Below are 12,500 nucleotides of genomic sequence, written 5' to 3' on the forward strand. Positions count from 1 at the left end.
AATATCGTTAACTAAAACTTAAAATTTAACAATATAACTTAATAAACAATAAAACTTAACATAGTGTAACTTAAAACATTATATTGTTAAATAAATAATAAAAACAAACAATAAAACTTCGCTTAAAAAATATCGCTTAAAACAGTATGTTAACTAAAACTTAAAATTGAACATAAACAATAAAACTTAACATAACTGAAAACAATATTGTTAACTAATGCTTAAAACTGTGGTGAAAATCCAGCTTTTAATGTTGTTTGTGTGTCTATGTGGTGTTTTTAATCTGCTTTAAGACAAGCCATGTGTAAGTTCATAAGTCGACAGCATTGCTGAGTATTTCCTCCTTAAAACTGCAGTGAACCAAAGACAGTCTCAAAAACACACTTTGAAATCGCTGGTGTTTCTGACGTCACAAACTACCTTGCAACCAATCAGATCAACGTGTGATCGTCAACCAGTGGATCTCTGAGCTGAGGGAGTGAGTGGAGGCGGGGCTCATTTGCATATTCATAGAACCGTGCATACTAAATGAGGCAAGGGTGTCAAGTTACATTCAAGCTATTTTAAGGATTTTTTTTGAAGGAAAAAACATTTAAATATGTCATTTTGGTGATAAAAGTTGTTTTAAGGGATAAAATTATTGACTACAGGGGGACTTTAACATAATATAACTAATATCATTAACTATAACTTAAAACTTAACTAAAACTAATAAAACATTTTGGTTAATTGAAATAAAGCTGAAATCAAATAAAATATAAGTGTTAGATTTTTTTTTTTATTACTATAACTAAAATAAAAAAAAAAACAGCACTTAAATTACTAACTGGAAATAAATAAAAACTAAAAGTAGCAACATGACTAAACATTTTACAAAAATTTCACTAAAACTAAATTCAAATAAAATCTAATTCAAAATATTCATAAAAAAAATTATACTATAATAAGAGAATTTTGTTCTTAATTTATGGTTTAGACACACATACACACACACACTCATGTTGTTTTGACTAACAAATCCATGAGCAAGTGTGTATATGTGTGTGTGTGTTTCTTTCTGTTCGTAGATCCAGAAACACAAACAGAAATCTGAAAACCCACATCATTTGATAAGCAAACTCTGCGTGTGTGTGCAACACAACTCAGCAGCAAAATATTTAAGCATGTTTACAAATACACAATAAAAGCATCAATCTGTGTGCGTGTGTGTGTGTGTGTGCGTGTATGTGTGTGTGTGTGTGTGTGTGTGTGTGTGTCTAGGAACAGGAAGCAGAACAGAGAGAGTGAAATGAATAGGGAAAGTGAGACGAACAGAAACAGAGTGTGTAATGTGTGTAATGAAGTGTGTGGACGTGTAGCTCCTCCACGTGTGTGTGTGTGTGTGTGTGTGTGTGTGTGTGTGTGTGTGTGTGTGTGTGTGTGTGTGTGTGACTAGCCCGTGTTATTGTGCATGACACCAGACGCTCTCACAGTGTGTCTTTGGCCTACACACCATTAAAACCGCATACATGTGTGTGTGTGTGTGTTTCTGGACTACTCTCACTGTTTAATCTCTTCCTGTCTCATATTTGACCCAGAGACACACACACACACACACACACACACACACACACACACACACACACACACACAAACAAACACACACATATACACACACACTGTGCCAGCTGTGTGGCGTCTCTAAGTCATCATCAGTGTGTGCCAAGAGCCACGTCGCTATGACAACCACTACAGCAGTGTGTGTGTGTGTGTGTGTTTTAAAAGGTCACTTTAATAAAAGAGAAAAACATCCATAAACACTCATATATACACAGAGACTCAACAAAGTAAAAAAGAGCTGATTTAACTTAAAAAATAAGGCCTGCAAAGCATTTATGAGTTCTCTCAACTTCAGTCGTTATCTTCATCAGTTAACAATTTAACTGATGGTTCTCACAACGTTCTTTTTCAAGGTTTGTTTTTGGTTAGCAAGGAAAGTTTTCTTCAGAAAAAGAATGTTAGTTTAGGGTTTGTAGAATGTTATTCTAATGTTATTCTAACTTAAACATAATAAAACTTAACATAATTTAAGATAAAATATAATATCGTTAGCTAAAACTTAACATAATATAACAAACATAATAAAACGTAACAAAATTTAAGATAAAACATAATATCATTAGCTAAAACTTAAAACTTAACATAATATAACAAACATAATAAAACTTAACATAATTTAAGATAAAATATAATATCGTTAGCTAAAACTTAAAACTTAAAAATATAACTTAAACATAATAAAACAACATAATTTAAGATAAAATATACTATCGTTAGCTAAAACTTAAAACTTAAAAATATAACTTAAACATAATAAAACAACATAATTTAAGATAAAACATAATATCGTTAGCTAAAACTTAAAACTTAACATAATATAACTTAAACATAATAAAACAACATAATTTAAGATAAAATATAATATCATTAGCTAAAACTTAAAAATATAACTTAAACATAATAAAACTTAACATAATTTAAGATAAAACATAATATCGTTAGCTAAAACTTAAAACTTAACATAATATAACTTAAACATAATAAAACTTAACATAATTTAAGATAAAATATAATATCGTTAGCTAAAACTTAAAAATATAACTTAAACATAATAAAACTTAACAATTTAAGATAAAATATACTATCGTTAGCTAAAACTTAAAACTTAAAAATATAACTTAAACATAATAAAACATAATTTAAGATAAAACATAATATCGTTAGCTAAAACTTAAAACTTAACATAATATAACTTAAACATAATAAAACAACATAATTTAAGATAAAATATAATATCGTTAGCTAAAACTTAAAAATATAACTTAAACATAATAAAACTTAACATAATTTAAGATAAAATATAATATTGTTAGCTAAAACTTAAAACTTAACATAATATAACTTTATCTTGAGCATAATTTAAGATAAAACATAATATTGTTAAATAAAACTACTAACATAACTGAACATTAAACATTAACAGATGTTTCCCTTTACTCAAAAACACATAAAATAACAGTTAATTTCAATATTTACTCTCCATTTACAGCCATGTGCAAAGCATGCTGGGAACTAACAACGTTGTCTCTAAATAAAACCGCATATATGAGAATTCTCTTAAAATAAATAGTAGCCTTAATTTTATCAGCTTAATCGGTTCCTCAATTCAAGCCTCAAAACTGTGTGTGTTTCCTTAAAAAAATTAGGAAAATGTATCTCTTGGTTTTATTAGTGAAGTGTTCTCAATATTTTCTATACAACACTAAACCACAATTTTCTGTGGTTCAACACTGAACCACAATTTTCACAATATAAAGAAAATATACACTATTTTTTTAATTATCACCTTAATTTTTTTAATGTAAATAAATGATTTCTGTGCTTTTCACACTATTCTTAACCCTGGCTTAATATTTTAGCAATAAAGTTGGATTTATGTGATCATTATAACCAGTTTTGATTGATCTCATTGCAAATTTTTATAAAATATTTTAATAAACTTATTTCAGAGCTCTGTATACTGTAGGTCATTATTACACCAAAACATCTGCAACATTTTAATTGGAAGGTTTGTTTACATGTTTATAAAAAATAATAACCTAAAATAATAATAATAATAAAGTTATAATAAAGTGAAAAAAAAAAAAGTTTTAAAAATAATCACACTTTTATAGTGGCAAAAAAAATTACGTTCCTAGAATGTTATTATTTAGTTCGCAAAAAAACAATGGGAACCAAATATTAACGTTAGGGGAAAGTTCTGTGTTTGCTGAGTTATTATTTTGATGAGTTATTGTCAAAATATTAGTTGACTTACTGATCAAAATACTTCTAAAGCATTTATTAATCTTATTTAATGTTCACCTCAACATTTACTAATACATTATTCAAATCTACATTATTGCACAGCTCTAATCTCCTACATGCAAGGCATTAAGATATTCATGATTTCACATCATGATTTTCTGTAAACACTCTGAAACAATGAAAAGCATTAAACAAATAAATTCGCCTTGAGAATCACGAGTCCAGACTCTCGCCACACTTCCCTGTTCTTCTGCGTGCTTTTATAGACACACACACACTGACAGATGAGATGAACAGACAGAAAACAACGTGAGGAAACACACCACACTGAAGTGTGTGTGTGTGCGTGTGTGTGTGTGCGTGTGTGTGAGTGTGTGTGTGCGTGTGTGTGTGAGAGTGTGTGTGTGTGTGTGTGTGTATGACCACAGACAGAAAAGGCCTGTCGACTCCCAGGATAATTTCAGTTGGAGCTGGTGAAAGCTTAAAGGTCTCATCAAAAACACACACTCACTCACACACACACACACACACACACTTAGTGGAAAAAAAACTCACATTCACACTCACACCCACACTTCAGCCTGTTTAACTGAAGATCTCTCATAGACACATTCATGTTCAGCTAATAACATTTGCTGTTCCTTAAAATCCAAAAGCATTTTTGTAGGCCGGTCATTTTTGACCCGGAAGTGTAAAAAAAAAAATCATTTTTCACAGTAATGCACTTGATTTACTCTGAACTCAAACCTGCTGAAACTGTTTGATGAGTGTGTGTAGGGTTAAAACACACCGACACACACATGAAATTAACACACTGATCTACAGACCTGCAAAAACACATGTGAATATTCATTCATCCATTCGAATGTGTTCAGTAGTGACTGACCTCACTGTGGTCAACCACACACACACACACACGTGTCCAGGTCACTTCCTGTTCATGCAAACACGTGACATACTTCAAAGGATCCCAACCACAAACACACAAACACTGGATTCATTGTGTTCTAAAACTGATGTGAACACAGATGCAGGAAAACATTCACTTCCCAGATTAAAGAAAACTGGGTGAATCAACACAACACACACACCCATGATGACGATTAATCGCATCCAGAATAAAAGTTTGTGTTTACATAATATATGTGTGTGTGTACGGTGTATAATTATTTTGTATATATAAATACACACACATGCATGCATGTATATATTTAAGAAAAATGTGTTATTTATATATAAGATATAGTATATACATGTATATGAGTGTGTATATATATACAAAATAATTATACACAGTACACACACACATATATTACGTGAACACAAACTTTTATTCTGGATGTGATTAATCGTTGCACAGCCCTAATTTCAATTTAAATATATTTCCACATTACAGTAATAGGAGTTCGAGTGAAATATCGATCCTCTCTTGATTCTGTGGTTGAATCTGATGTTGTGACGCTGAACTCTCTCCTGGATCTGTGAAACACTCCTCTAATGTTTCCTAGACGCCCGAGGAAGAGACTTTACGACTCTCAAACCCAAAAGACGGAAAACGCCACCGGCTGCCAGAACTCAGGACACAGAAGACTCGACTGGAACACACTCAAGTCCTCCTCAAGTCAACCTTTCACTGCAGACAGAGTGTGTTAAACTAGAGGTTCTGAGTGTAGATTGTGATCGTGCAAAACTCAACATCTGATACAAGACACATAACTTGAGGAATCATTCAAATCTGGAGCACAACACACTCACACAAACACACACTCACACACTCACTCACACACTCACTCACTCTCACTCACACACACTCACTCACTCACACACTCACTCACACACACACTCACTCACTCACACACTCACTCACTCACACACTCACTCACACTCACACACTCACACACACTCACACACACTCACACACACTCACACACTCACACACACTCACACACACTCACTCACTCACTCACTCACTCACTCACTCAAACACTCACTCACTCACTCACACTCACACTCACACACACACTCACACACACACTCACACACACACTCACTCACACACTCACTCACTCACACACTCACACACTCACTCACTCACACACTCACACACACACACACTCACACACACACACACACACACACACACACACACACACTCACTCACTCACACACAAACTCAGACACACACACACACTCACACACACACTCACACACACACTCACACACACACTCACACACACACTCACTCACTCACACACTCACACACACTCACACACTCACACACACACACACTCACACACACACACACTCACTCACTCACACACAAACTCAGACACACACACACACACACTCACTCACTCACTCACTCACTCACTCAAACACTCACTCGCTCACACTCACACACACACTCACTCACTCACACACTCACACACTCACACACTCACTCACTCACTCACTCACTCACTCACTCACTCACTCACTCACTCTCACACACACACTCACACACACTCACACACACTCACACACACTCACACACACTCACACACACTCACACACACTCACACTCACACACACTCACACACACACTCACTCACACACAAACTCAGACACAAACTCAGACACACACACACACACACACACACACACTCACTCACTCAAACACTCACTCACTCACTCACACTCACTCACACACTCACTCACACACTCACTCACTCACACACACACACACACACACACACACACACACACACACACACACACACACACACTCAGACACTCACTCACACACTCACACACAGTGTGTGTGTGTGTATCTCTGTGTGTATATATATATACTACTGTATATATATGTATAAAAACTACAAAGACATTTAAACAAAGAGCTGATAATAAAGGCAAAAACACAATTGAATTAAATTACTAAAATTGCATCTAAATTTTAAAAATTAAAACAAATTCAAAATATTAATAAAACTATAATAGCATCTCAAATAGCCCTGGGTGCGATCAGGCCGAATATGTCTGATGAGAGACACAAACGTTCCACAAACAAACAGGAAAGAAAAAAATGAATGTAAGAAATGAACGTTCCTAAAATAACGCCCTTATTTCCTGTGAAAACATCACTCGTGTCTCATAATGAAAGTGTTGGTGATAGTGCGAACTCAATCCTCACTAGATGCAGAGCTGATAGTGATCCAGCTGAGCGAGTCAGAGCAGCGTTCCTGCTTCAGATTTTCATCAAATCACAAATAACACTCAGGGCCCTATCTTGCACCCAGCGCAATTGACTTTGTACACGACGCATGTGTCATTCCTATTTTGCACCGGACACACAGCGGACTCTTCCCTCCACAGATGCACGTCGGTAAATTAGGGAATGAACTTGCGCTCCCGGGGGTGGTTCAGCGAAAAGAGGAGGCGTGTTCAGGTGCAAACGTTCCTTGGTGCTATTTTGCAGTTTCAGAAAACAATTCCACCACTGACCAGGAGAAACCTCGTCTAAAGTCAGTGGCGCGTTATTCAGATGCTATTTTAAGGGCGCATGCTTGGCCATAATGTAGCGTGTTCACAACACACACACACTTTGCTTCTCCATCTACACAGATGCAGCAGTTTTCATTTTTGCAAATCAAACATAATTACAAGGAAAAATATTCCACACGAGGGAAATCATTGTGGTGTCCATGAAGATGTGAAAAATAGGCATAAATCTAGCTTACACATTTACCCAGATTATCATACGCCTGTTTAACCGAAGCTAATCTGGGTGTGTTTCTCCGTCCCCAATGTCACTTCTCTGTGTTTTACGGCCCTGACGAGAACGTCGGTCTCCTCGGCTGTGAACCGCTCCTGGCAAATCCGCCGTTATAATAGCAATCCGCCATGGAACAAGCGCGCCTGCTCTTAAAGGGAATGTGAGATGACGCTCTGATTGGTTTATTTCACGTTATGCCCAAACCACACCTATGAGTAATGAAGTAATTTAGATTTGCGTCGGGCGCAAGAGTCATTTATCCCGCCGGTATAATAGCAACAGCGCCCAAGACCCGCCCACAAAGTTACTTGCGTTTCACATCGTTAAAATAGGGCCACTTGATTTTGTACAGTTTCAGACGGTATGATGAGAGCAATAGTGATCTCACAGGTGATTTTTGCTGGTAAGTGAAGGAGATCCAGCCATGACAATCTAAGTTTTTTGTCCATGTTAAGTCTCAGAACGTTGGAGCTGGACTAGGGATGCACTGATATGAACATTTTGGCTGATACCGATAATTCTTTATATTTTGAAAGCTGATAAATTGAGCTGATATGAAAGCTGATAAATTGAGCTGATATGATCTGAATCATTTCAAAAAAGGAAAATACAGTCAAGTCTGTCATAGGCTACATAAACTTATAATGAGAACATTATAAGTTTATGTAGCCTATGACAGACTTGACTGTATTTTCCTTTTTTGAAATGATTCAAATGATATTTCAAGCTGTTGAACAGTGCGCATCTGAAGTGTCTCAGCTGAAGGAAATAATAATACATTATTTATCGGCTTTAATACATCGTTCACACTTTCTTATCAGGCTGATAACAATAACATTAAAAATGATCATATATCGGCCGATACCGAAATGGTAGCAGATATATCGTGCATCCCTAAGTTGGACCATCTTTTTATTTCATTCACACAAGCAGAAATGTTGAGTGGATAGAGCAGGCTTACAGATTGTATGGATTTGGATGTAATCAGAGTATAAATGACATTTAAAACCATTTTAAATGTAAAATCTGACCTATAAGTAGTATGTAGATGAGGAATAATAACGGGCCAAGAACCGAACCCTGAGGGACACCTTGTAGGAGATTGAAAACCCTCTAGTGAAATGTAAAACTGTCAGGATTCATATAGACACTGTAACATGATATTCCAGGACTTTCAAGGACTTTTCAAGCACTAGTTTTAGCGCTTTTCAAGTACCTTTTCATAAATATGGCTGTTTTCAAGGGTTTTCCAGGACTTACATTTCAAAAAGTCAAATTGAAGCACTTCGTACGAACCCTGAACTGTCTATCAGAGAGATAAGAGCAAAGCCAAGAAAGGACAACACCGGAAATCCCTACATCCGAGTAGTAAATAAGAAAGTCTTGGCGAAAAGAACCTCATTCAGTTTTTCACAGCTGGCACGAGAGATGCACAACTGCTTAAAATAGTTCATCTGTTGAGCCAGTCCACACACACACACATAGAAACTTGTTCTGGCTTGAGTATCCCAGCATACACACACACGTGGATGTCCCTGCGTGTGTGAGGAACATCTCAAGCCCTCTGGTGAACCTCTGGTGAAATGTGAGCGTGTTCTGACGCGTATAAACACCCCCTCGATTTCACCGCCTGCATTTCAAAACCAAAACATAATCCCCAGGCTCTGAGGAAAAATATGAGCTAGCCTGCAGTCGTGGTTTTTGAGATTCACCCTTTAATTCCCAAGTTCTACCCAGCTGACGACAATATGTTCAAAGAAAGTTTTGCTAATGTTCCCATTATTTCTGAATGTCCACTTTTTTTAAACACTTTAAAAGCGTCTTTTTCTCGGTTCAGCGATCATTAAGCAAACATTCTGTTTTCTCATTCTGCAAATATTATGGGAATGTTACTTTTGTATGTTCTCTGAACGTTAGATGAACGTCCAACTAAAACGTGTCAGAAAAATGTTGCATAAACGATGCATAAATAAGGTTTTTGTGTTAACGTTAAGACCAGATAACTTTGAACGAAGGTTCTAGTGCTGGAAGATTACATTGCTAGAACGTTAGGCAAAGTTCTGAGAAAAATCTAACATCAAGAACTTTATTTATCTCCAAAGAATCAACTCCGCCAAACGACGATAAGAGGAGGATCCCTGACACTAAGAACCGCTAAAGAACCTCAAAGTCATAAAAACAGGCTGTTAAAGTGCAGTGTGTTTGATGGAAACATCCACTGAGCTACACTAGAATCTGAACTGAATAGAGGAAACATTCATTTCTTTGAAATGCATCCGCGTTATGGATTCAGATACTGGATTCTCTGAATTTCCAACTAAATCTCATGGCAAATTTGTAATTTTTTACATTTTGCCGAATTGGTGGCTAATTCATATAGGCTAATTCGTAAAAATCTCATTCGCACATGTTTCGTTTGATCCGCCTGTGCCCAACTGACGGTCGGGTTTAAGCACAAACCTTCACGCGTACTTCTCTCAAAATATCATGTGTTTTTATTAGGGCTGTCAAACGATTAATCGCATCCAAAATAAAAGTTTGTGTTTACATAATATATGTGTGTGTATGGAGTATAATTATTTTCTATATATAAATACACACACATGCATATACATTTAAGAAAAATGTTTTATTTATATATAAAATATTTATATATAATATAAATTATATATAATATAAATATATATATACACAGTATATACATGCAAATATTTCTTAAATATATACATGCATGTGTGTGTATTTATATATAGAAAATAATTATACACCGTACACACACATATTATGTAAAAACAAACTTTTATTTTGGATGCGATTAATCGCGATTAATCGTTTGACAGCCCTAGTTTTTATACAAATCACGTCGTACGAATTCATACGAATTAGCCAATGTTTTCATTCGATGTGCTTTCCCAAAGACGGTTTGTGGTGAACCTTCATTCTTACGCGTTTTTAAAAATCGTACAGTTTCGTACAAATAACATTCTATAAATTAGCCAATGTTATTTGTACGAAAACGTAAGATTTTTTAAAAAACGCGTAAGCATGAAGTTTCACATCTAGTCTAATCATCTTTGGGACAAAAGCAGATTGTACATAAACATACTAATGAAATTGTACAAATTCATATGAATTAGCCAATCTCATTAGTATTTTTTTTTTACAATCTGCTTGCACTAACTGACGGATTTTGGTAGTACACCTTCATCTTTACGTGTTTTTAGAAAACTCGTATTGTCATACAAATCACATCATACAAGTTTGCCAATCTCTTTTGTATGTTTTCGTATAATATGCTTTTGTCCCAAAGACGGTTAGGTTAGTGGTGACCCAGCGGGCACCTTGACGTCAATTTGACATCAACAAATAGTCAAGATTTTGACCACCATGAATATGCATATTTTCATTATATTTTGTAATTATTTCCTTGTGGTTGTAAAGAGGCCCAACAAAGGTATCAATCTGACATGTTTTTTTCTGGTCCCTACATCTCAGGTCAATATCACTGACATTAAATCGATGTTGATTTGATGTCAGGAAACAAGACGTCAAATTGATGTGAAATTTATGTCAAAACAATGTCTGAAAAAGTATATTTATTACTCACTGTAAATCAATGCGACTCATGTTCAACATCTAAAAGACCTAGCCTGAATGATCTTGAAAGTTGTAGGCCTAGGTCTATATATTTTGCATGTGTGTTTTTATTTATTTAAATCCTAGCATGTTTACATTTAGTTCAGTTTAAAATGACAGCAGACACTATAATTGCATATACTATAAAAGGTAAATTTGATCTGATATTGAAGCTTGATACTGAATGATATCAAAATGACAGCAACATCATGACATCTTGACGTCAAATAAATGTTGAATTGACATCAAATGCCAACAAAGCATGACATCAAAATGACATCAGCAGAGGTCAAAATCTTGACATCACACTTTGACGTCAATATGACTTTCATTTTTGACCTATTTCGTGACGTAATTTTGACATCATTTGACATTTTATTTGATGTCATATTGATGTTAAATTGACATCAAATGCCCACTGGGGAGCCTTCATGCTTATTTTTTAATTGCTTATTAATGCTTATGCTTATTTTACGTTTTTATACGAATTAGAAAATCTCATTTGTACGTTTTCGTAGAATCGGCTAAGAAAGTGGTACAACTTCATTCATATGTTGTTGTTGTTTTTTTCTTTCTCTAAAAATCTTACATTTCCATTCAAATCACATCGTACAAATTCATCCGCAATCACCGCCTTGCAAAACACTTCTCCTGAGATTGAGTTGTCTTTTCTCTGCCTTTGACCTTCACAGTCCTTTGTGATTACATTCAGATTTATTTTTTTTTAAATTTTTAATGAACTGAAAATGTTTTGCATGGTCAAAATAAATCATTTGGACATTAACCAATGCATCGAATCACTTTGAAGTAAGACATCAAGTTTCACTACAAACACGAGCACATTTCTAACAATGCAATGTTTTAGAACAGAGATTAAGCAAAAAAGCATTATGAGAAATGCATGCATTTATAAGTGTTTTCCATGACCATGGCAGAGAATAACAGCACGCTACTGGCCTGTTGCTCACGGTGGTGCATGTAGTTATTTTTATGCATGATGAGGTGGAGGGCAGCTGGTCACGTGACCTCTGCGGCTCCCGCGTGCCAACTCAAGTGTTTGGATTTTAAACTAGTACGTTGAAGGGAAATTTACAGTACATAAACCCTCATACCGCTCTGCTTTACAACCAAACTAAACTATGATGACACGCATTATATAACAATAACTGAAAACAAAGACTTAGTGAAGACTAATAGCCTGATGTTGGGCACTATAAGCACATTTTAAATCGTCTAAAGTCTAAAATACAACTTTATAAAACAA

General features: G+C 35.1%; 1 protein-coding gene across 1 annotated transcript in view; it reads right to left on the reverse strand.

Moving 5' to 3' along the window:
- inppl1a (inositol polyphosphate phosphatase-like 1a) overlaps nt 1–12,500 on the reverse strand; it is a 47,282-nt gene that overhangs the window by 34,221 nt on the left and 561 nt on the right. The gene's annotated exons all lie outside the window — the stretch shown is intronic.

Source organism: Squalius cephalus, assembly GCF_949319135.1.
Source record: "Squalius cephalus genome assembly, chromosome: 11".
Classification (NCBI taxonomy): domain Eukaryota; kingdom Metazoa; phylum Chordata; class Actinopteri; order Cypriniformes; family Leuciscidae; genus Squalius; species Squalius cephalus.